This window comes from Thamnophis sirtalis, unplaced genomic scaffold (genome assembly GCF_051295495.1).
Source record: "Thamnophis sirtalis isolate CommonGarterSnake01/CBP01778 unplaced genomic scaffold, rThaSir2_p1.2 scaffold_3, whole genome shotgun sequence".
In the NCBI taxonomy this organism is placed as follows: Eukaryota; Metazoa; Chordata; class Lepidosauria; order Squamata; family Natricidae; genus Thamnophis; species Thamnophis sirtalis.
This window is the reverse complement of record NW_028261383.1, coordinates 74,940,953-74,967,789: the sequence shown is the minus strand read 5'-3', so window position 1 is coordinate 74,967,789 and position 26,837 is coordinate 74,940,953. Positions and strand designations below refer to the sequence as shown.

At 37.6% G+C, this 26,837-nt stretch overlaps 1 long non-coding RNA gene across 1 annotated transcript in view; it reads left to right on the top strand.

Moving 5' to 3' along the window:
- Window positions 1-4,501: 4,501 nt before the first annotated feature.
- LOC106542512 (uncharacterized) overlaps window positions 4,502-26,837 on the top strand; it is a 94,655-nt gene continuing 72,319 nt past the window's right edge. The window contains exon 1 of the long non-coding RNA XR_015695912.1: window positions 4,502-4,695. This is a non-coding gene — a long non-coding RNA (uncharacterized LOC106542512). The remainder of the gene's footprint in view (window positions 4,696-26,837) is intronic.

The window sequence follows — 26,837 nt, the reverse complement described above, 5'->3', positions numbered from 1 at the left end:
CAAAGTTTATTGGTCAGCATTATGTATAAACTCATCCAACTATAGTTTATAGCTATGTGTGAGCCAATGACAGAATTAAAAAAAAACACCTTTTGATGGCTGTCATTTTGATTTAGCAAAAGTTCCATACTGTTTGTTCAGCTCTGAACTTTCAACTTAATTATCATGGCTGCCTTGAAGTTTATTGATTTTGATGGTTTCTGGGATCTAGCAAGGACAGAAGAAATGAACTCAGCTGCCGAAATATCTCAAAACTTTCCTCAAGTAGAATTTTTCAGAATGCTCAGCTCTAGAATTAGGGAAGCCTGTATGTGGAATTTGAGGCCTCTGTTTTGTGAAATGGGATGTAGTTTAAGTCATTGGTAATTTAAGCATTGGGGCCAGGCAGTTAGATGAGATCTGTTTCTGATGTGGCTTCTTATTTCGGGGGTTATTGTTTAATCGAGCATCATAGGTTTATACTCTTATGATTTTAATCTTGAAATGCTACCTAAATTTACTTCAGTGAGATGGTGGCTTTATACATTGTTTAAATAAATAGTTGTTGGCCAAACATAGTCAATAGTCCTAATCATTTGCAATATGTACAAATTGTGTTATTTGAAAAATACCAATGGATTGGAACTCTCAGTGACAATCCAGATTCCCAGACATTTTAAATAACATGATGGATCTATACTGGTATACACTATTTTTTTAAAAAGATAATCTTAATATTAAACATTCCAAATAATCTCATCTATAACAAATAATCTCATCTATGACAGGGTAAACTCTAGAACACCCTGACCGTATATCATGAATTTTGATCAGCCAAAACAAGCAACCACCACAGACTTCAGTGTTTGAGCTATTTCACTTCCTTCTTACTACCTCTCTTTCTCTGTTTCAAAATGGGACTGGAACTGCATTCTCTTGCATAAATGTCAATTATCTTTTCATTTATTCACCATATATTTTCACAAACAAAGAGTTAGAATACCACTATCTGTTTTCAATACTTTTCTTTCATAAGAAGATGTGTTCCAAAATCAATTTTTTAAAAAGAAGTAGGCATGTAGTTTAGCCTGAAAAAGGTACTTATTTCTTACCCCGTGCAGCCTAGTGATAGTGACATTAAGCTTTAAAATAGTAACATGTTTTTTTTTAAATTAAATTAGGACCACTCAATTTCCCTAGGACATAGATGGCCCATGGTCCAGTACATTTTCCAACCTGTTAAGCTATATGTTAACACACCAATATGTGCCCTGGATCTGGGTGCTTTCTCTTTCTTGTCTCTTCCCCTTTCATTCTGGCTTTGACACAATGATACTGACTAGTTGAAATCAGAGAGAGAACCTGTGGACCACCTGAAATGGCTGAATTACAATTCCGATTATTCTCACCATTAACTGTGTGGGCTGGAGCTCTTGGGGGTTGTAATTTTTGCCACTTCGAGAGGCCAAAGATTCCTCACTCTTCAATTTAAAGTCTAATTTGCTTTTTATAGCATATTTCAACAGTTAAGAGTGCAGTTAAAACTGACATTCAGGTGTAATTGGAAAATGTGATCAAGCTCAGCACCTGAATGATTGTGCAGAAATAAGGAAGAAAAGGGGCAAAAGTAGTAGGAATGGAGCCAAAGATCATCCCCAACTCCTAGATTATTTGGCTAGCCAGAAAACATGACTCCAGACAAGCCAGAGTTCTCCAACATCCCAGCCAAAGCCATTTCTTTACAGTCCTTTGAAAACTCTAGTATTATTATTATTATTGCAGTGCTTTCCTCAACATTTTTAGACCAATATCATTACTAGGTTAAGAAGAATAAGCAATAGTTCCCTGACTATTGCAGCTCACTCTTGTAGCATTTATCTGGTTTGGTCTCCAGAAGGAAGTTGCTGATAGGTGAAAATCAGAAAATATAGGTCAGATTTAGCCGCTAGGCAGAACCAGGGGAGAGCCTGAAGTCATCTAAACATCATTAGATAAGGAAAGTTATGGTGCCCTTAGGCAAAGCATGTCAGTGATAACCCCTCCCCCTTCATAGCTTCTTTGCTACCAGAAGTAGGTCTGTATGTCCTTTTCCTTCATCTTGCACCATTCCTTACCCCTTCCCCCATGAACTCACTGCTAATACAACCTCCTGGTCATGGGTGAGTTCATTAAAAGCAGTAGGCTGTATTCTAAGCAAATTGTGCAGTTGAATTTCTTCAGTGTCACGTACTTACATAAATTCAGACTATTGGGACATAGATGTGATTCCAATTAAGAGAGGAAGTTGTCTTATATGGAATGGCTTGCCTCCAGAAGTTGTGGGTGCTCCATCACTGGAGCATTTTAAGAAGAGATTTGTTCAGAATGGTTTGGGGTCTCCTGTTTGGACAGGGAGATGGACTAAAAGACTTCCAAGATCCCTTCTATATTCTGTATTACATTAAGTTAGATCATGTCTTTCCAATTTTATATTGTCTAAATTGGATTTGGTTGTTTGGCAAGTTTGGCATATATGAGCTGCAAAATCCAGGCAACCACAAGATGGTAGCAAAAGGTTAGAATTTTCTGTATCTTTGCTGCTATCAGGTGTTCACCTGGAATATTGCAGTTCAAAATTGTAATCCTATTCTTGGTAGCCTTATTCTACTGAAGATGCTGAGATTGACTTCCAAATTATATGCTCTGTCACTGAGTCATAGTTGTTTCCATAAAATCAGGCATGAGAAGTGAATTCTAATAATACATCACCAATGCATTTCTGGTAATAAGACATATCTTCAGGATGTTGCTATTTTTTTGTCCCTTAATTAAGTTTTCCAAACTCAGCACTTACCTCCACCTTAGTGATTTGGTTAAGATAAAGATACCAAGCATCTTTCACAACTACATCCATCTTTCACAAAGTAGATACATCTATCTCTATCTCCCCTCCTCCCCTCTCTGTCTCTCTATCTTTCCTATAGAGAAATGGTAGAAAGCTTCTTTTCACTTTCCCCTAAGCTATATTTTGTGATGAACAAGGTGTATAGAAATCTACTCCTCTCTGGTGGGAAAAGTTTCACAAATACAAATATTACCCAAGAATTAAACAGGAAGCAATGTTCATCTTTTTTCTGCTTTTTTTTTTTGTGTAAAATCCATACAAAAGGGGCATCATATATACAGTAATTGTGGAATATTCCTTTATCCTGGCCCTGCTACATCTACAGCAGTGTGGTCCCATAAATAAACCGGTGGAAAAACATGCTGGGTGAAACACAGAGGAGCCTGAGAAGTTTGAAACCGAGACTGCACCAGGGAGCTTCCAAGTCTCTGGTTTGGGGCAAAGACTCCCCACGGCTGAAGCTGCTGTCCTCTCCACACTTTTCCACCGCCTTAAGTTACAGCGGTTGGGGAGGGGCGGGGAAGAGAGGCTATTTTCTCGATAGCCGAGACCCTTCCTTAGAAACGCTTAACTACCCCCTGGATGAATCGTTAAGACAAGGACGGCGCCCATTTCTGTCAGCAAATTCTTGCGCTTCCTCTGCCACTGCCCCTCCCCCAATCCTCCCTTTAAAACTCCATGTGGGGTAACTTTAACGAGCTCCATTCCGTGAACATGTACGCTGCAGGTCTGACGAGCAGGGGAAGCGTTCCGGGAAGAGAGAGTGGAAGGAAAGCAGGGACCTCCTCGCTCACCTCTTCTCTCTCTCTCTCTCTCTCTTTTTGTCCTCTCCCGCAGCGGTCTTGTCCCTTTATGTTTTGCAAATGGGCGCTTTGAATTTAAAAAAAAAGGCAGGAGGAGGAGGCCGCGAGGAGAGGGAGAGAGAGAGAGAAATGGCAGACATTCCAGGGCCAGCCACTGGTTTTGTTCTCCTCGCTTACGGCCTTTGTCCTGAACTCCCTACCCCCCTCGGTTTCCACAGTAATGAGAAAGTATGGCCACCCCGCGCTTATTACCATATCAATCTCCCCGAGCCCTGCCTGAGTCAAGCGAAGAAGGGGGGGCGGGGAAAGAGCCCATAAAGGCTGCTGAGGGAAAGGTGGAAAGTGCGGAGGGCTCCTTCCTGGCCGCCCCTCCAGAATTTGGGACCCAGGAGTTGTGCACTGACGACAATGACCCGAGAGGTCCCGGCACCACCCACCCCCTCATCGCCGCCCGAGAAAGTCCTCCCTCCCTCTCTCTTTCCCTCCCTCCCTCCGCGCTTCCCACACGGATGGAGCGCAGGTAAAGGTCCCCTTTGATGCCCTTCCCGGCTCCTCATTGGCTGGCCGGCGGTGCCCGCCACTGGCCGCTTTGTTCTCTCGGACCGAGCGTTTCCTTCCCGCTTGGCCGCGGCTCTGCAGCAGCCCGAGCCGTAAGCAAAGACGGTAGCGGCGGCGACGGCGGCGCAGGGACTCTTGGAAAAGGACGAGCGAAGCGCCGCGTTGGAGAGTTGAGAGGAGGGAATGAATGACAGGCAGAAAGGAGCGAGCTCATCACTGCGGGCTGCAAAATGAGATTGGGGGGGGAGAGAGAGAGAGAAAGCAAGAGAGAGAGAAAGAGAGAGAGAGGCTGTTCTCTCGGCAGCACCCCCTCCCGCTGCTCGTCCGGGCAGAGGGTGGGCGGGTGGAGGAGAGGCAGGCAAAGGAAGCTGGCGGCCAGGGGGCGAGCGGGTCCCTTCTTCACCTCTGCCAAAGAGGACAGGACGGCAGTAGCGGCGGCAGCACCAGGGACTGTCCGCAAAGGCGCTCAAGGTAGGAGTCCGCGTCTCCCCCGCTTGTTCACCGCTCTCGCTAGGTTCGCCTTGCCTTTGCCCAGGTGGCTGAGGGCGACTTCCCGGCTCCGGGGGTGAGGGAGGTAGAGCAGGATAAACGCCTCTTTATTTGTGGGGAGATTGAACTGTCATCTTTTTTTTTCCCCGAAAAGCTCCAAGCCGGTAAAAACACCGGACCTCGTGTTGGGTTTCTCTCTCTCTCTGAGCGAGTCTTCAGCGGGAAAGGGAGCCCCAGCCTCTCTTTTGGGGCGTGTTGGTACTTCGGAGCCGGGCGTCTCGGGACCGATCTTGCAAAGGAAGGATGAGAAGGGGAGCGGGAGCGAGGCTTCTTCTGGTCACCTCCAGGAGCCTTTGAAAGTAGCCGCTGCCTCCAGATCTGCGGAAAGGGAAAGCGGGGGAGAGGTGCTAAGAGAGATGGGGGGGGGGACCAAAGACGAAGGTGGCGGTGGGTGTGTAAGAGAGGGAAAGGATCCTCGGTGCGTCTGAAGCTCTTCCTTAAGCCGACTCGCGGAAGATGCCCAGGCAGATTTCTCGGGCATTGTTGGGGAATGGGAGGCTGGGCACCCCCAGAAGAAGGGTCGGGAAGGCGCCTTCAGATGGGCAACCGGAGAGTTTGAAAGTAGGTTAAAAAAAAAACCGGGGAAGTGTTAAGACTCCCACTTGGACCAGCAGCTCTGCGACGTTGGATCCCGAACTAACTTTCTTTCTTCTCCTGAGCTGAAACTCTCACTAGCGGGATCCCTTTTTCGCCTCCCTCCCACCCCCTCGCCTTCTGCTTGATTCGGGTCTTTGGAAAGGTAACCCTCGTGTCGGAGTAGGGCAGAAACCTATAGCAGCCGCTGCTTCTTTTGCTTTATAAACGCAGGCACAAAAGATCGAAAAATGTTACGATGTGCGAAAAGTGCCCTCGGGAGAGGCTGGGAGCATCCAGCGGGGCTTCCTTTTTTCAATCTCGGAGGAGAGAGCTCGGTGTCGGGCGGGGGAGGGGCGATAGCAGCATCGTTATCTCACGGTGGAGATCCTGGTTTTGATTTAGTCGGATGGAAGGTGTTGGTTTTTTCCCCCCCTTGGGTCAGCTAGGTAGAAGTAGAACAGTTCAAATTAACTGCAGTAATTAAACTATTAAAAAAATACCCGCCTGAACATACTTTCTGATATGGAGCACCCTAAACTCTCAGATAGTTCTATATATGGTTTTATGTCAAAGGACCATATTCTGCATGGCCATTTAGCTTGCATTTTATGGCCATTTCATCCTTGATGTTAAGCAAGTCCTTTTGACCTAAATGTTTCTAATTAAAATCAGTATTTGGCCACTTCCCTTGCCCTTTCTTTTTTTTTTTTTCTTTTCTGAATTGAGATTTTTGTCTAAGATATCTTTCTGAGCATTTGCTAATAATATTAACATTCCTCTTTCTCTTTCTCTGTTTTTGTATGTGTTTGTGTCTCTCTGTTTTGTATGTTTTCATAAGTTATCTAGAAGAAAGAACATAATCTTCAGTCAGGAGCATCTGCTCCCACATATTCATATTGCTTACTATTCCAAGTTGTAGGAACGTTTGCAATGCTTAGAGAAAGCTCCGACACAATAGTCTCTTTCCTTAGAAGTGTGCTTACTTCAAAGATAAAGGGGAAAGAAGCTAAACCGAAAATTGGAACACCATAAATGTTTAGCTTAAAAGGAACATTTTAAGAAAAAAAACCATGCAAGGTCTAGAGATGAATAGAATTCAGGCTTGGGGAATCTGCTTTTTACATTTTTTTTGAAAGCACAGTGCCTGTTATTTGGAAGTTGATGCAAAAAGTATATATTGCTATAGGTATTTTCTTGTATTGAACACAGTAATATTTCATATCAAACATGGTGGAGCTCTTAGTTCTTTTACATATAAACTCCCTCTTGGTTCCCCAACTTTTGGGGGGGGCAATTTAATGTGTGATATGGTATCATTCCAATCAATCTTTCGCTCACTCTTATTCTAGGGTGTGGGAGGACACCCTGATGTAGTCAAATCTTAGAGTTTGAACATGCATAGGTAAAGTACCTACTCTGATGTTGAACCTGTAGGTCTGCCTAATAATCATTCAGAGTAGGCAGAAAAGTTAGGTCCTTCAAATTTTAGAGAAGTCTTTTAGGAATCACAACATGTTAGACAAGCAGCCTTGTGAGTAATTCAGTCTGTGTGTATGTCAAGGAGAGTTCCTTTTTCAAAACTGCATGTATTATTTTTTTTTGCTGAAACCCAATCATTTATAGAACGTTGGGAACAAAATTTAAACATTTGTTTATTGATGTGTGAAAAATACCGCAAGTAGCAATCTCTGTGTAATAATGAAGATTACCTTGGCCACAGTATGCTCTTTTCTTATCAAGCCACCAACATCACTTCAATTCCACCTTGGCGACTCATCTCTCCTGTAAAAAAAAAAGGACTTACTCATTTTTGTGATTTTAAACTGGTTTGAAATAGAATCCTTGAGGAACAAAAGAGCCAGAGCACTTGAGCCTCCTCCTAGGCACTGACACTAAGGAGTGTATCAAGGTTGCTTGTTGGAAGCTAATCTCACCTAGAAAATGGGCTCTGTTCTAAAACAAGCAAAAGAGAGTGGTTCCCCTATTCATCATCAGCATTAATAATTTTTCAATTAATAAATTCAAGGGGACTAGCTCAGATATATGTTGTTCTTTGTTTGCTAACAGAGGCATTAGTGTTTGCATTAAAATCACAGGCAATGTTAACAATAACTTGTAAAAAATTATGAGAAGATGGGGCGATTCTTTTATAGCATCTAGGACTTTATATGTCTCCCATTATTTGTTTCAATAATCACTGGTAAGAGTGATTGCATATGTTAAGGATCAAATACCAAGATGTGTATATACTCAGTGTTCAATGCTTTATTGTCTGTCCTTGAACGGGGGGGGGGGGATTTCTGTAAACTATGTTTTGGTAGGGGGGTTCTATTTGTCTAGATATGAAATTATTATTTTCACCTTCTAGGAAATGACAGATAAAATAAAATTACGTATATAAAATGATTGTGGTGATTCTGAGATTCTCAAGAGCTTAGCATCTGAATTAGGTCACCAGACATAACAATATCCCCTGATATTTAGGTGTTGCAGAAGCATGAGGAAGGAACAGATCAATTCCCCCCCCCCCAAAAAAAAATAGTTACCCACAAAAGTTGGAGCTGTATGATCCCTGGAGTGAGGGCAAGCAATATGGCACTGCTGCAATTATATGCATGACTATGATGTTTTAGAAAAACAATGCCATTGTTTTATGGGCATCTAAAAAATAAAGCAGAAGGCTTAGATTTATTGTACATTGCTGACAGTAATAAAATGCAATATTTTCACTATAGCAAATCAGCAGTTGGATTCAGAAATAGCCCCTGAAGTTTATCATATTAGAGACACTTTATCTATAGGAAAAAAGTGTCTCTTTTTTATTTAATTGTGTCTTTATATTACTTCCCTATAATGTCTTCTGGACAGGTTAAGTACTAAGAGAAACTGCCCATGTCATTATTTAAACAGCCAAGTTCATTTCAAGTCTGCTCTAGAAATTTAGTATAATAAGCTTGAGAAGAGCTTAAATCTGAGAGGTCATTTTCCATGCAGAGTATTTCCAAAATATGCCTTCCCATTAAACTGATCCAACTTGCAAATAAATAAATATGTCCCCTCATTATGCTAACCCAATGTATAAAAAGCTATGATTCTTGCTAGCATATTTACCCAAGCAGAGCTTCCGTGTCTGATTATGATTCTTATTTATTACAGTTCACCAAGAAAGCAAACCTATGTTAACTTCATCAACATTTTGGGGCACTTTTTAATTAGCATATTATTTATACCTCCTCCTTCTTCTGGGATATGCAGCTGGTAATTTAGTTTATAATTTTGTAGTAGGTTTATCTGAAAGTTATGGAACTAGAAACATTTTTGTCTCAGTTTAAGAATAATTCCCAAAAGTATTTATTCCAAAAAATCCATAACCTTTAGGAGTAATAGTCATTATTCTTGTATTTTATCTCAGGTAATACAATATTTCCATTGACAATTATAAGTAAAACATTCATAAACCTGGTTGTACACTTCCTAACAATTTAAATATACAGTGACCAAAATATATGAAGATGCTAAGAGTTGAACTCTACTATTAGTACACTATCTTCCACAATACCATACAATATATATGTACTCTGATCACTCCTCTGATATCTTCAAAATCTGTACTGGTTCTACACATGTTAACAAATGTACCACTGCACACCAATAATTTCCTGGATTCTAATCAATTTTTCATTGAAATGCAGTTATCGCATAGTCTTGGTCCTTACATTTGCAATTTTTTTCCTAACTTTTCAGGACCTTCTTTTTCTCTTCCTTCATATAAAATTGCTTTCACTGGCTACCTCCCTTTTCTTTTTGTCCTCTTTAAAAAGTGCTTTCTATCTTTCACTTGCACTTTCTTTCTCTTTAGCTCGCTTCTTTGTTTTAGCTGGAAACTTGCTCCCTTTAACATCCCCTTTCTCCAGGTATTCTGGTAAGTATTTTTTTTTAAGAAAAGAATCTTGGGCAAGCAAGTTGCTTTACAAGCTGATACAAGGACCAACAATGAGTTTTCAATTGTTTTCCTATCTGGATTCTTTGGTCAGCGGAAAGATGGCTTTTCCTCAACATAACTAGATTTTTCTGAAAACGGGAAACCAAATAAAGGGCGGGTGGAGTTTATGGATGGAGGATAGCTGTTGTATCAGCAGCAGCAGCTTTCAAAATTATGGAATTAAATGAGTGGAACACCCCCTCCCCAATATCTGTGTATGTTTTGTTTCCCTGTGTTTGTGTTGGGTAGATATGCTTTCCTTGCTGTCTGCTCTATGATTATTTTTAGTTTGTATTAGTATTTTATTTGAACCAACTTGACATCCTTGCACTAATGCTTCAATATGGCTGCCTTAAAAGCTTTTATTGGTGTTTCTGTGTCAATGTCTTCTTAGCACTATTTTCGTCTCTTCAACTGAACTTCTTTGCTTATGCTGTAAGGTGTAAATTTTTGTAATGTCAGAGCCTTATGTTTAGCATCCTTAAAAATCAAAGCCAGCTAGTATTTCTAAATGTGTTTAATGTCCTCCCCACCTTTTGTGCTACTTTCATATTAATATGCTTGCTTAATCTGCCTTTTCATTATGTCTGAGCAAGCAATTATCTAGAATGTTGTCCTCTGATTTGTGATTGTGCGTGTAATGTGTACGTCTGTATTGATGTTTGTTGTACATATACTGATGTATGGATGCAGGAATGTGGCCTGGATGTTGACTCTCAAGAGGGAATCCCATTTCCCTTTGAGTAGAAAATGTGAAAAAGAATTGTTTTGTTTGGGCTCTTTCTTAACCTTTATAAAGTACACCGATAGTTATAGATACACTTTTTGCAGTTAAATTCCTTTTCTCTGCTGACTATGGCTTCAAATAATTCAGCAAGAAAGCAGCCTAATGGAATCTGAGAATCATGATAATAAGTCTTTGTTTTTAACTTGAGGAACGAATGAGTAATTCTATCATTACCCTTTATCTGATACAGAGGTTGAGTTGGGAATATCAATAAGTTTTTAATGAATCTTCTGTCATCACAATGAGACATGGCCTCTCAAAATTAAATCAAATGTGCTGGATTGCCAATGTTAGTCACGTATAGATGGTGGAAAAAGTGACCATTATTTTCCTTTAATATTATAGCTGATCTATTATTCATTAGTGCTATGATTACTTGCTTTTAATTTATCATGTATTAAGATGCAATGCTGTGTTAGACACCAAGATTATTATTAAAGCCAAAGTATATCATCATTGGCAATTTCCCCCTTCTGCACATATTCAATTAGATCATCCATGAATAGTTTGGATTCACAGGAGCAGAGGGAGGGATTATAAGGGCACTAGTATTTCAGTCAGTGCCTTCAAAAGATTTAACTAGAATCGAATCTAAAGATAAAAAAAGCCCCAAACAACAGAGACTAGGTTTTTCTTTGTACCAAGTATAGCTGCTGAGCTGTCACTGCTCTGGGGAGCCTTTTGTGAGATAACATCTCATTGTCTGTGCAAGCTAATACCTGGTGTCTTTCTCTTGTAGTCTAGTCCTCTGCTCATGGATAGCTCAAAGAAGGAAAATAAAGGACAGGGGAGGAGAAGGACTAAAAAATGCAGACAGGTCAGGCTCCCTCCTAAGTTTTAGATCCAATCTGCTGCATAATAGCACAAAGGCGCTATGTCAGAGAAGGCGTATGTTAAGCTGGTCAAAAGCAAGGAAGACTTTTTTTCCTCTTGGAATAACAGCAACCAAGCCCAGTCAAAGGCTTCCTTTAATTTAAAAAGGCCAATTTTCCTTAAAGTCAAAATTATACCTCCCTATATGTGAAGCAATTCGAAATGCTCACTTTCAATTACAATGGAAATCAAGGCTTAATTCTAATGTTAGCAAGTTACTGCAGCACCATTTCAATTTAACAGATTAAATGCAAACCATACGTTGTGTCAAGAAATAATATACTAATTAAAGCATGCAATTGGAGAGGGAAATCCTGCAATGAACATTTGGATTAGTTTGAATTAGTTTTTATAAGTATTACTTTTAAGTTTTCTTTAAGTTTACATCTGTTAACGGAAAACAGGCACCTCCTATACAATCTCACAACTTTTATATTGCACGTTATAAGCATTTCTCCTCTGCAACATCAGCAATGGGATGTGTTTCCTCCTCCAATAAAAAGCAGTCCAGTAAATCTCCCTAATGAGTAAGCTTTTGTGCAGAATATTTGCTACTGTTGCTGATGGAGATGCAGTGTCTGCATTTGCTACAATTAGAGTAAGCATTAGAGCTTATTTTTGTTTACACCACTTTAAATGGCTGTGGGTGAATTTAATTGTTCTTAGTATTCAGAATGTTCTACATTCTGTGTGATCTAAGGAAAGTTAACAAGTGAGTTGTGGAATGCTAGATTATTGTGTACAGATACCAAGGGTTTTGGATTTGGATTTTTTTTTGCAAAATTCAGTTAATTTAGCACCTAAATAGGTTAAAGACACACATTTTTAGGGTTTTCATATTTCAAGTAGTTTGCTATGTTCTTCACAAACAACTTCAAAATATGTCCCTATTATAGATAAGTAGGGACATTGAGAGTACGGCGAGAAAGGAAGGAAAAACAATATTGAAGGCTATCTGGTGAGTGAAAGAAATAAGATAATCTATTTGGAGGACACCTATATATTTAAGGATGATCTGTCAGCTACTTGGTTATGCTACAAAAACAACTTGCTAACAAGCCACTTGGTTATGCTACCATGTTAACTCCTCTCCTCCTCACCAAGTTACATTGAAATTAACTTTATTTAATAAGTGAAACACAACATCCATGTCTGAATCCTTCAGATTATCTTTAGGCTATTTTTTCTTTTTGCAATTAAAAACTTTAATAATGTTCCAGATTTCTTCTTCTCAGAATCTTTTTGCCTTTTTTTTTTACTCTTCTAGTTGCACATATTGAATTTTAATATTTTGAACATCATGTTTATTATTTTTTCTGATGTGTTAAATTTTGGCCAGTGAAATGCTAGCTCCTTTATCTATAATTCCATTTGCTTAAAGCACAATCCTTCTTTTGCCAGAGTTGGTTTATCCAACCTAAGTTCGCTCAGACAAAGAATCAGTTCCATTGTTGGTTTCTCTCCTTATTCCATTGCAAGTATATTAGCTCCCATGGAAATGAAGATGTTATAAAAAGGGGTGGAGTATAATGATGCCCATCCTTGTGCTATAAGGTCAGTGTCTAAATAGCTTTAAAGCTACGGCTAGGCTTGCAAAAGGAGAGCTATCATTGTCTGTCATAGTTCTTGAGATGCTGAAAAGCTATGCTGAGAGCTAGTTCCCCCATGTCTTATCTTCAACTAGTGCTTAAAACATTTCTACTTTGAGACTTGAGTTTTGACTGTTCCTATTCTTCACATTTAACCTTTTAATTCTAACCACAAATAAGTACCCTCCCACCACCCAAAGTTACATAAAGGTCCTCAGAATTGGAAAGCATCAAAGGTTCTCTCATTCTGCCAAAAGGTAGGTATATAGCTGCCCTTGACCAAAGAGTTCCTGGTTTGCTGACAAGACAAAGAAGTTTCTCTTTCTGTAACCAGGTATGAAATGTTTGACTTCCACATCAACTATTGCATTTCTGCAGTTGCTGGGTTTGATTTTTTAATTGTTCTGTTACCTTCTAGGCCAGGGGTGTCAAATTCACAGTGTCACGTTTTCATCACATGACATATCATGACTTTTTCCCCCTTTGCCAAAATGAGGGTGGGATGGCCAGCTTGTGACGCATCTAGCCCACAGGCCATGAGTTTGACACCCCTACTTTAGGCCCTAGTGTCTAGGATGACAATAGAAAGATGGCTCTTACTCTCTCTTGGTAGCCAAAGACATTGTTGTGCAGCAATAATGTCTTGGGCTACCAAGCATAATTTAAAACCACATAAGCCTTCCCCGAGATGTGGCTGTGCTGCAAAACCCTGTTTTGCTCACCTTCTTTACAAAATGAGAAAGTGACATCAAATATTTTAAAACTCATGTTGGGTTGAAAGACATTGGGTTGATATGAAAAGGTATGTTCAGGTTATTCCAGAGAGCCATTCCTTTCCAAATTAACCTTTTGATTTGGTAAATACGTATTTACTTCCCTGGTAAAAATACTGTATGTTACAATCTTCCATTTTTGTAGGGTGTTTTTGTTTTTTTTAAAAAAAAATCATCATATCCATACTTTAGGCAAAATTCTTGTTGATTTTTATGACTACTATTTACAGATAAAAGAAAGCAAAGCAACAATGAACTAATCGGGCACCTTTCCATTGCTACCCTGTCTGTTAATCTGAGAGCAAGCCACACTGAATGGGTTTATTTTTTTAATAATCAGAAGTAGAATTGGACTGTTTAGATTACGTGCCTAAAAGACAACTTTAGATAATCTGGCAATATGTACCAGGATCTCATAGACCTCATATATGGAAATCTTAAATATAAAAAGATAAAGGGAACAAACATGACAGAATTCTGACTGCCAACCGAAAATGAAGACCAGTTACTCAATTACCATGCAAGTCAGAGGTGGGTTGCTGCTGGTTCAGCCCGGATCAGGCGAACTAGTAGTAGCTGCGGCGGGAGGCTCCACCCACCTGCCTTGATGCTTATGCACGGAAGCGGCGCAAGCAGGAGCGTGCCCGAACCGGTAGTAAGAAAATTGGCAAACCACCACTGATTCAAGTGCAACACTGCAAAGTAAATCAATTGCAGGGGAAGAGTTAGTAAGAGTTTTGTACAACAGGGTCTCACTGTAAGTAGTAAAAAACCGAGTACAGCTCAAAACAGGGCCACAGTAAACCCATCCTCACTTCAAATGTTGTTAGACAATTTGTATCTAGGCAGGTCAAAACTTACTTTAAACTACTGCTGACCTGTGCAATTAAATTGACTTGGGAGAAAACTAGTTATTGCATATAATTTCAGATTATTTGGACAATCCAAGTTCAAGATGTTACTTTCTTGATATGTCCTTTCATTTCTAAAAGATTTGGGAAGGGGTTCTAGTGTCAGTGTTTCCCTTCAGTACACTTATTCTGTCATTTAAGGGTATGGATATTAATAGAACATTAATATGGCTCTAAGATTTCTTCTCTTTGTTTACCCTAAAAGACACAGTGCAGATACAAGATTAATCACATTTCTCCAAATATTCTACTCTTTCTGCAGTCTTTGAACTTCCCTCTCATCTGGTCTCTTGAAGATTTCTGGTCTGCCCTAAACAAAACATGTATTTGTTTGGATATTTTCCCAGAGTTCCTTGAAACAGTCTTTGGCAGCTATTCCAACATGGTTAGGTGAAGCTGCCAGCTATACATGTATACGTATCCCAAAATAATTTAGTTGCTTGGTTTGTTTCCACTTTTTCCATTTTGTTATTCTAAACAAACAAATTCCACCTTGAACTGAACCTTAGGTTCAGACTAGAATCCCTGAAGAAGACTGGCAGAAGGAAGAAGACTAGATCAAAGTTGCATGAAGGCCAAACATTGTTTAAGTGGAAGGTTACTTTCAAAGTGGGCATTGTATGTGGACTATCTGAACCATTTCTTTCCCAAGGTTGAAAAGTTCTTCCAGCAAACATCCAGCAGGAGATTTTTAGTTAATAGAATTCACCTCCTTCCCTCCATAGGTGCCATAATTCCTGCCAAAATGCAGTTTCAGTCAAAAAGAAATAGCCTCTTTATACTAAGTTATGTGGCTTTTCACTATTTTTGAGAAACATACTATTGTAATAGCATAGCACTTGATTACTGTATAATTAATGGCTGTGTGAGAATCTCAGCAAATGTAATTCAATACAAATTTTATAATAAATGCAACATTTTGAGGGAGAGTATAGATGAATAAGTTCACACTTTAAATCATAAAACTGATGTTGCGTGGAGTAAGAACTGAGCCATTTTGGTTTGTAAACCATAGTTTATTTCTTGGTGCTGTGTAGGACCAGGCAATTGCCCTTAGTCAGCTATCATAGTTAACCAAACCATGGCATAGTGTGATGAGTAATTCTTGTTAATTGGTTATAACCAGCACTTGAGGAAATTAATCATTTTAACCTCCATTACCCGGCTACTAACACATGGGAGACAAAACATCAAGGATAAACAGAACCAAACATTACTATACAAAGTAGCAATGTGTCTACATGATGTTGATATTCTAGCCTGAAGAGGAAAAGAACATATAAAGATTACCAAGAATCACAATTAAATCTTCAGGGCAAAATGTCCTTGCAAATTAAGGTTACAAGGATAGACATTTTTTTTTGTTCAGCTAAAACAACTGAACATCATGTTTCTGTTGATTTACTTTCATTCTGACAGCACAAGCTGTAGCTTACAACATCATGATTTACAGCAAAATGTAACATCTGGCAAAATTTGCCAGATCACAAGTAATACTTGTTACAGGAAACTACCAGGAAAATTTTGTGAGTGTGTATGTATGAGTGTATGCAACAGAATCAATAGATGGAGAAACTATCTATCTATCTATCTATCTATCTATCTATCTATCTATCTATCTATCTATCTATCTATCTATCATCTATTTAATCAGTGATAATATTCACTTACCTTCCCTACCGGTTCGCAAATATGAGTGCATGTGCCACATCCGCACATGCGCTCCGCCTGCGCCCATGTACTTTGCCTTTAAAAAGGGCCTAAATGGGATGCCGTAGAGCTTGGGCAGGTGGGCGGGGCCACCCACAATTTCTGCTACCAGTTCAGGCAAACCGGTCAGAACCGGCAGATTACCACCTCTGTATCTAATCTATCTATCCTCTATCATCTATCTATCTTTTTTCAGATACATATGTAGGCTCCATTTTACACATAGTGTCTTCTTCAGCTGAGTAAGTTAGTGCTTTTTTTGTCAGTTTTAATTACCTTGAAGTAGCAAAAGTACAATTAGTTATTTTTGTTTCAATATTGGAGCTGAGGTCATGTTTCATTGCTAATGCCCCAGCTTCTCGCGTGCTAGATCCGGAACTCTTGTACTCAAACACCGGTTTGAGTTACTATATGTAGGTAGTATATTTTCAACTGCAAGTTCAGCTGAAAAACAGTTTGGTCATTTGTTCATATAAGTTATTATGGTCATAAATTAAATTAATTCTTAGTAGCTTGGGATCATCAGTGAAACTCATCATGTTTAGAATTAGTAATCTATTTAATATGGCTATGCAAAGCTTTTGAAAGAGGTGTTTCAGTGCGCAAAAGACTATCTGAGTCATCTTTCTTAAACTCATTAAAGCAGCTACCTCTTTTTCCAGTTTTACTATATTGGAAAACAGATAATCTGAAAGTGTTCTCAAGAAGATGCCAGAGTTGGGAAAAAGAGGCAGCTGCTTTAATGTTTGAAAGAAAGCTTCCACTTACACACTACTGCATATTGTAAAGCATCCCTTTCAAAGAATTTGCCTACACCAATTTCCTAGACCCATGAGCTTTCAAAGCAAGGTTTTAAGTAACAGAACAAAAAAAAAAACCCTTAGTACTAAAATAAATGAGGCCAGAAATCACAGAGGGAAATGCATGGAAGATGGGAATACTGAGTGCTTTTGCAGTCATTATATAACAGCTATTAGTCAGAAAGCTCAATGCTTCTGTCCTAAGGCACAAGTACCCATGGGTAAAGACAAATGCAATATTCATAGAATATTTAAAATATGAAATGTTCCTAAGTTTATATTTTTGATACAGCACAAGCGAAGCCTTTCCCATTTTTGGAACTCAAGTTATAGGAATGCATACTAGAGAGTTAAATGCTAGTTCAGCTATTTTGCTTCCCTCCTTCCCTTGATTCTAGTTGTTTGCTTTTTTTTTAAATGGTACAAGGTCTATTCTTTAATTTGTCATTTCCACCCAGCTTTTTTAAAGGATTAAATAAATGATTCAAGAGTTCAAATAATAGAGAAGAGGATTTGTGTGTGTGTGTATGATATCACAGGGGAACAGATAAACAGGTCAGATGATGATTGCAGCATTGGCTTCTTCAAGGTTCAGTCTTAGAGAAGAAGGATACATTTCCACTGCCAGCAATAAAATGACTGGATCTCTTGTTACCTGAATCATTTCCATTAAAGAACAAAGCTCTTCATTAGAATGTGGCCCTATTTATTGAGGACAGGATGTTGGGATACACCAGACATTTGTTCTTAAACGGTCTCAGTTCATAAAACTTTTCAGGCAAAAACCATAAGCCTATAACGACTCTACAGAACATGATTTATGAATAATAGAAGTTATGCAAAGAGAGACTGATCTATGCAAGTTATACATAAAGTTGCAGATGTATAACTGTCTTACTGCTAGGGAACTTTATAGATTGACATGAAAATGCTGTGATTTCTCTTCCTCTTTCACTAATAGGTTTATGTTAGCTGTTATACTCTCCATCATTTCACAGAAAAATAAAAAAACTGGAGGAACTTAATATGTTCAGCCTGGAGGACAGAAGAGAAAGGGGTGACATGATTGAAAACTTTAAATATATTAAGAGCGTAAATAGCAATAGTACTTAGACTTATATATCACTTCATAGTTCTTTACAGTCCTCTCTAAGCAGTTTACAGAGTCAGCATATTGCCCCCCAAATAATTTGGGTTCTCATTTTACTGACCTCAGAAGGATGGAAGGCTGAGTCAACCTTGAGCAGTTCAGAATCGAACTCCTGACAGTGAGCTGTGAGTTAGCCTGCAGTACTGCATTCTAACCATTGTGCCATCATAGCTCTAAAAACAAGGTTCTAGAAGACAGTATTTTTGATACTAAGCCAAAATCATGAACATGGGTGTACAACCTCAAAGTGACAGGAGGGACGTTCAAAATTAATGTTAGAAAGTGTTACTTTACAGAAAGAATAATTGGAAACTTGGAACCAACTTCCAGCTGACGTAGTGGATCAGTCATCAATAACTGATTTTAAATATGCTTGGAATAAAAAATGTCCATCATTCAACAAAAATAAAAATAAAATAAAATAAATAATTAAAAATGATAAATAAATAGAAAACAAAAATAATCTCGGAGGGTAGACTGAATGGAACACTACTGATAGATCTTTTTCTGCCATCAGTTTTCTATGTTTTGATATGTTTCTAATAAAAATTTACACATAATTTTGGGATTTTCACAAAGAAAAGCATCCTTCCTACTTCATCAGCATTAAGAATATTAATAATTTTCAACACAGCAAAAACTGTGATGTTATGATTTTACTGAAAATGTAGCTGCTTTTAAAAGCTTCAGCTATTGCTCTAGAGACTTCAGGCTTAACGGCTGCAGTGATAGATTAGTGTTTACAAAGGACAAACATCAAAAGATCTATCATTGCTATGATCCACTGTTTGAAAATTCTCATCCTTTAATATTTTTAGACTGTTCAACTTACAGCCAGCAGGTTTCCCTGTTGAGAACAATATGTACACACATGGAGACAGACATACTAATATAGGTGCTGGCTAGTTTAGTTAAGCTTGCCTAGTTGAGATCAAAAATTTTCATTGCAGGGAAGAAATTATAGATATTTTCATGTTTCTGTGCCTGCTTATTTTCATTATAAAAATGATTTGAATGTGGCAGGGACAGTAGAATCTCTAGAGGAGATTTTATTGCAACAAAATGTAAATATTACCCCACCACTCTTTTAAGGCATGAAAACATGTGAGCTTTCATATGACTAATATTAGCCATATTTTGTTTGACATAAAAGCAATGAAATAAACTTTAACTGTTGAAAGGCATGTCTCTCAATAAAAAAAAATGAATGCACCACAATGCTGATGAAATTATAATTCAAATAAAATTATATTTTAAAACTTATCTTTAAAAAGATATCCCAAAGGTGCTTTTTTAAGTGGACTTTCTTGTTTCTTCTTTGAAGATGTTTCACTTCTCATCCATCTCTTCAAAGAAAAAACAAGAAAGTTCAGTTGCCTCTTGAAAAAGCACCTTGGGGACAACCCTGACCTGGATGACTGAGAATCTCCATAGACCTTTAAAAAGATAATGCCAAAAGGCAAAAATGGTTGTCTACTTCTGCTTCTTATTCTTGTGCTGCCCTTTGCTATTCATCTTGTTCAGCAAAATTGCAGTTCAATTGATAAGCAGAAATGGCAAAAACAAAATGTAGCATCACACACTTGGGATGGTAGGTGTATCTTTGGATTTGCCCCTTAGATTAGATAAAGTGACACTGTTATAAGAGGAGGTGCTGATTGACCTGAAGTATCATAGCTCATACATCTTACATCTCAGTAGGCCCATGCAAATTATTCCTGGGATGATTTAAATGGGAGGTTCAAAATTCAAAGAAAGTAGAGTTTGATTGAGTCTGCACTTTGTAATTCAAAGGCAAATTTATTCAATTCAAGCAATTGGGAGATCTAAAAGATTTTTTTTAATGGAGTATAACATGAAAGCATCAAAATGTCTGCTGATGTACATCTTCCAGCAGAATGAGATGAAAGTAGTAGGGCATGATATAATCTGTGGAGGAACTTATTGCTTTTTAGTATTTTTCCTAAGAACTTTAAATATTCTCCCACAGCTTCTTCAAGGCAGAAATTAGGATAAAGAAAGGACAACAGACAAAATTACACAGCAAATGTCCTAAATTGTGCTGATTGTACTAATTAAGAGAATGCTTTATTCCAATTGTATGTCTGTCTGTGTGTGTATCTATAAATGTATGTATGTATGTATGTATGTATGTATGTATGTATGTATGTATGTATGTATATACAATTGGATAGTATTGCCTATCAGTGAAACTTGCCAATAGCACCAGTTCCAATCGTTAATGCCCTGATTCTTTTCAGTCTCCTTCCATTAACACTTTCTATATATTTTTTGAAAACCACTTTCTTCCTCTAATTTTGCTTTATTTCTGTAACTGCAGTTAAATGTTCTAAAATATTTGCTGTAGCTTGTAAGGCCTGGGAGCACTATAAATGCTCTCACAGCACAATTGATTTCATTCCATGTGCATTAGACCAATCTAAGACAGGTTTTTTAGGCCAAAGACATTTTCATGCCTGTTTTGCTGCCAGTGATTTCCTTCCCTTTGTAAAGTCTGGTCAGCTCCCTGCAGCCCTCTGATTTGACACTCTTATTCCAACATGCACGTGCTCACACAAACACGGGGTAGCTTCAATTTCAAAGTCAAGAAAATCTCATTTAGTTTTTTTTTTAAAAAAAAGTTGCTCAGTGGAACTGCTGTAGTTTATATTAATTTTAGCATCATGGTATCAATCCACAGTTCCTGTAATTTTAATTTTTTGCCTTCTATCTTTCAAAATCCGTGTCTTTTTTAAAGTGTTGTGAAACTGCAAATTATTTATCTATCTGGGTGAAAAAATGTTTCCGAACTACATTACCAGTAAGCCATTATGTAATGTTTAACAAACATTAAACAAGTAAAATGCTTTTCCTATATGTACCTTATGGATGTGTACACATGATCTATCAGATTTCCCTAGCTTGCAGTGGGGATTGCTGCAAAATGCAGGTGTTGAAGTTCATACATTTGATGGGTATCAGCTTAGAGAATTAATGACTGTAATTCAGCAATAATTTTCTGACTGGATTGTTCAGTATATTGTAATGTTATAATGTTGTAATTCTGTTATAAAATCTTTGTTCCAGGTGGCATTTGATAGGTAATCATTTTCTTCTAACCATACAGTATAGTTCACATACATTTGAAAAAAAGTCTCCATGCCATAATATAAATGAAAAGTGCAAATCACTAAGAATTCTTCTTTAAAAATATGTGTACTGGGAATAACCTCTTCTGTGCTATATTATTATAAATTCTTCGTGGAGTTAGACACTTGTAACATGATCTGCAGTATAAAACATACTTCTATCAATTATTGTGCATTTGAAGATTGACATGATCAAACAACACCAAATCCAAAGGCTGATGTCTGACTTAATGCAAAGGGGTATTTGTGTCACCCATTCTATCTTTGCCTATGCAACATGCAAGGACATTTTATCCCATTCAAAATGGGAACAGATGATTCATATCAGTATGTTTTAGTCTAATTGTGCGTCTTTGTTTTGATATCCCACTTTTCTTAATATATGATTTCATTTCATCTACTTCATTTTCAAGAACAACAAACACAAAAGAATGTTTTTAAACTCCTACACCTATATTTAATCATCTTATTTGATTCCATTTTTTTTAAGTTGCAGAAAATGATCTATAAAGTGTTATTTGAATGTTGGAACTCTATAATCACTGTTTAAGATCTTAATCTTGAAACCATATCCAGTTCTGATTTGATGTATAAGATCACTTATCATTTTAACATCCAGTCAATTCTCTTGTCATGTAACAAAAGTTAAGTGAGGACAAGAACATCCCAAGTATTGTACACTGGCCAAATAACAAATAGCAATTCTGTATCACAAAATCAAAACAAAAATGGGAATGGTGGAATTAACTGGACAGTGAAATCAGGCTGGTACATATATATGTACATGTATTGGGAATATATACGTGTATGAAAGGGACATCTTGATTTCACATTCAAGCTCAGAATTATTTAATTCAGAAAAATAATCATCTTGCATTCCATAGCTATATTTAAGTTTAGCAAGTATAATTTGATCATGCATTTCTTTGACAGGAGTGTATACAGCTACAAAGAATGGTTGTTTCTAGTTATTTTTGACGCAAAGCTTTCATACAATGTGGGAAAGGCTATTATTTGACTTACGGTATTTACAGTATATCAGATAACATAGGTTTGTATCTCTGTGTGTGTGCATATAGTAGCTAGAGGAAAAAAAATAGAAATTGAGTTTGGTTGAAAGCTCTAAATTATGGAAATTACTTTTTTTTTAAAAAAAAATCTCTCGCATTTGTGGATGTTCTTAAACCATTAAATAAAAAGATGAAATGAAATAACATTATTGCATTGCAGCTTACAATATGTGGCCAGTGTTGCTCAGGGAGATGTAATTCACAACTGATGCATAAAGAGAAGAATGACAGGTCATCATATTTTTCAATGCATCTTTTCTCTAAACATAACAGAATGGCCCCCTCTTAATGGCTCTTGGCTGCCATTCTGAAGCCACCTGAGAGCATTGCCTTTAAAGTTAATGTGCCTGTGTCTGATCCTCTTACTAATCTGTTAAGCACTATAGAGTTCATTATGTTTCGCTTGCTATTGTAACTGAGGGGGAGACAGGTGTGTAGCTAGTTTTCCTCGGCCTTTTACTAGACTGTAAAAAGTAGCCCCCAGTGAGCCTGCACACAGTAAATGTGTGAATGTATAAAGAAGGGTATCAATACTTTTTTTCTCAACACTAAAGTACTCTTCAAAAGAAGCAAGCATAATTATTCATTCCAGTTCTGTGGAGAGGTTTAATGTTCTTTCAGCAACCTGGATGGGGCATTCATTGAATTATATTCACAGTACATTCATTTTTAAATCAAGAAGTCAAACTGCATTTGAAGGGAAATTCGGTTAAAGCCCATTTGCTTCTCTTCCATTTCAAAGGCAGCTTTGATATAAATTCAGGCAGAGAGATACAGTTGGTTCCAATGCTATGTACCTGGCAGGAATATTTCCATTTTAACATATCTCTAATTGCAATATATATTCCAACAAAGCATTGTGCTGTGTACATCATTTGTGTATTTCATAATTTGTACTATATACATTACAAACAAATGTATATCATTTATTTGTGATATAAGCTTTGAGGCCAATGTACATCATTGCAGGTTTAAACTAGAGTATAAATTAATTATATCTGAATACTATATAGACACAGACACTAAGAGCCAAGGTGGCGCAGTGGTTAAATGCAGCACTGCAGGCTACTGCTAGATCAGCAGGTCAGCGGTTCAAATCTCACCGGCTCAGGGTTGACTCAGCCTTCCATCCTTCCGAGGTGGGTAAAATGAGGACCCAGATTGTTGGGGGCAATATGCTGACTCTCTGTAAACCGCTTAGAGAGGCCTGAAAGGCCTATGAAGCGGTATATAAGTCTACTGCTATTGCTATTGCTATTGCTATTGCTAATTTTGGCTATAATAGCATAGCCTGAATGTATTTCCTTATAAAATCTTACTAGGAAATATCATCCTTTAATACATTTTAATAATAATTCTCTATTCCCAATAAATTCATAAAATAGAATTTTGCAAGGACAAGAAGACAATTTCTGGTAGTGTAGGCTTCAAGTTAATATTGACAGAGAGTGAAAATGCAGACTTTGAAATTAGCATCATGAATGCTTTTGAAAGGTGATAGAAATTGATTTGAAGACTGACGTTGTAAATTAGAAAGCTTTGTGGAAGGATTGGATTCTCTCCAATACAGTAATCTGTGTAAGGTTGCATGTGTTTAGTACACTTCTAATCTCAGAATATGGAAAAAGAAACAGCTATAAAGCAAGTGGTTACTTTTGCTTATTCTGAAAAGGGGCTACAGGTTTGTTGTCAGATTGGTTTTGAAAACAGTTTGCTCCTTTTCCATCTTGCCATTCAAAGAAATCCACAAAAATGTTTTTTAGATACTTAGAATCTTGTTTGAAGAGCACTTTTTAGAGCAAAGAAATCTATGTTGCTCTGAAACTAGCTTTGTGTCCATAAAGCTTTTTGATAAAAAATGGAATTATAAATAACGAAGAGTAATGAACAGCAGCTAAGCTACCTCAATGTATCTAAAGGAAAATGAATCCATTTGATGAAAATTTCAACTACTGTAACTTTCTTTGAAAGGAAGCGCGCAGATGCAAGATCTCCATGGATGTGGTAAAGTGCCTTTTTCTAGTAGCTCCTTGACTGTGATAGAAAATGATATTTTGGGGTAATAAGAAAGCATTGTAAAGCCGAGAAAAGCATTTCTGTGGAAGAGATTCGTGAAATTAATATCCTCTTCCACCAAAAACACATTCTGGGAAGTGAGGAGCAGATATATTCTGGTAGCAGTAGATGGCTAAATTGTAACTGATACAGAAGATGAGTTTACAATGGTTATATCCTTTGTGGCTGGTACAAAAGTTTAGGAATTGTGAACATGTATTGCTTTTATAACTTAGAAAATAATAGAAGAAGAAAGAGATCATGGTCCACGCTGACATCAATGACATTAGAAAATGATACATGGACATGAAGGCAAAATTGAGGTTGTTAGATAGGTTACAAAATCTAAGATTTCTAGTTATCTGCATTACTTGCAGGTTAAACCAGACAGGTAGAATCTCGGTGTATATAGATGTGGAAGTTTTGAACTTGTTTTAGAATAAAGTTTTGAATAAACTGAGTTTCCAGTTATATTAAAAATGAACTTTATATATATATAAGCTGACTTGGGGAACAGAAGAATAAGGTGATCTGGGGTGTATCTATTAGAAACAAACTGTCCCTAAAGAATGGAGTTGTAGCTGTTCCGGGTTATTTAAAAGATTAATGTGGCTCCGAACATAGATTAGGATGATGGCCAGTCAAAAATGCCCATTGTTTATATAGAAAAATGTGTGATATACTTATAAACATTAAAGAAGCATTAATCATCATACCTGGGTTATGAACAAGAATGGGAAATGCTGAGGGATCAGTTTGGGAGTAATGATACCACAAAGGAGTTATATTTCCTTTCCAAGCACATTCTGCTTTTGGTTATTTTCTAAACTATTATTTCTTGCAACCTGTTCCCAATTTTATCTTTTAAACCATTGTTTGCTAGCAAATATGGATTAAAAGACAGCATAGTAGGCAACAAAATAGCAAAGCAGCTTAAGTTTGTCCTAATCTGAAACTCCAAGGATTTATTATATTTTCTCAAAAGTATTTATACAATGATACCTCGGCACTCCTTATTAATCAGTTCCAGGAGATGTGATGACTACCAAAAACAATGAGTGCCAAACAATTTTTTTCTCATAAGGAACTAGTCAGGAGGCAACCAACACTGACAAGTTCTAGTTTGCTCATCAAGTACCAAACAAACAAGTACCAGGACAAAATTTCCACGTCAAAATGCATTGAGTACCAAATTTGATGGGTTTCAAAACTGACGAGTACAAAGGTACCACTGTATATCTTCCCCTGAATTCATCAAGACAAGAAGAAATGCAATAATTTCCCCAGAAGAAGGGCTCTGGGGTGGAGTGCAATTTTTACACTGGTCTTTTCAAAATTGTCCTCATGCTTTGTAATAGCCCAGGGCAAAATTATCAATCTTGACATCTTTAAGATGGATAGACTTCAACTCTCAAAATTCCCCAGACTTCAACTCTCAAAATTCCCCAGGTTGGTTAGAGAATTCTGGGAGTTGAGGTCCACCTGTCTTAAAGCCACCAAGGTTGGGAAAAACTGACCTGGGATCTTCTTGCCTACTTCTCTTCCTTGTAGGTTAGCTAAGAGTTCTTAGTCTAGTTACAGCAAGAATAAAGTCTATCTCTGATTAGCACACTGCATTGTATATTCTGTATCCAAGGCATTGAAAAGGGGGAAAGGGTATGTGAGTATTCAAGAGCAAAAGCATCATGACATTTCTGTGGAAAATAAAAACACTTCCAGTAAATTAGCATTTTAAAACATGAAAGGAACTGTCTTTCTATAATAAGAAAACTGAGATGATTGAAATCAAAAGAAGATTCCTTCATCCTATTATGCTTTCCATTGTAAATGGAAGAGAAGGTTGGGGTGGCATTCTTGAACTGAAAAAAAATGGGAATGATAGTTTAAAAAAGTTTTTCCATTTTTCTGCTTCAGGTTGATTTAAAACATCCCCAGGGTAATAATCATGGAACATGTGTAGAATTATCGGATGAGAAGTAGTGCTCGTGTGACTATCATGGATGGATGGAGATAGATGGATGGATGGAGGGATGGATAGATAGATAGATAGATGATAGATAGATAGATAGATAGATAGATAGATAGATAGATAGATAGTTAGATAGATAGATAGATAGATATTAGGATGGATGTGCATGCCAATATTTGCTGGAAAGAGGTATTAAAAAAAGAGAAATGACCTGCTCCAAATAAGTAATATTTTGTTTGTGACAACAGAATATGTGTGTGTGTGTATGTTTATGCAGACATGTGTGGAGTAAATAAAAATTCAACTCATTTAAATCAGGGATCAGATTTTGAACTTCCATCACCCTAAGCTAACATGGCCCATGGGCTGGGAAGACAGGAGCAGCAGACAAAAAATTGGTTTTGAAATCCCAACTCCATTATTAGGTTCTGTAGGACACGTTCATGAAAGTGGATAAGAAAGCAGACTATTTAATACTCCTTATTTCTCATGGATAGTAAGGAGTATTGATAATCTAAACACACCATTTGGCTGCATTAATGGGGCACGGATTTTGTCTTTTGGTAGCTGTGGCATAGAGCACGTATTTCTTTTGAGTCTGAAGCAGTGTGTGTTTTCTGTAATAGGGAAATGGAATTATGATATGAATGAGTTGCTGCTCATTAATTTC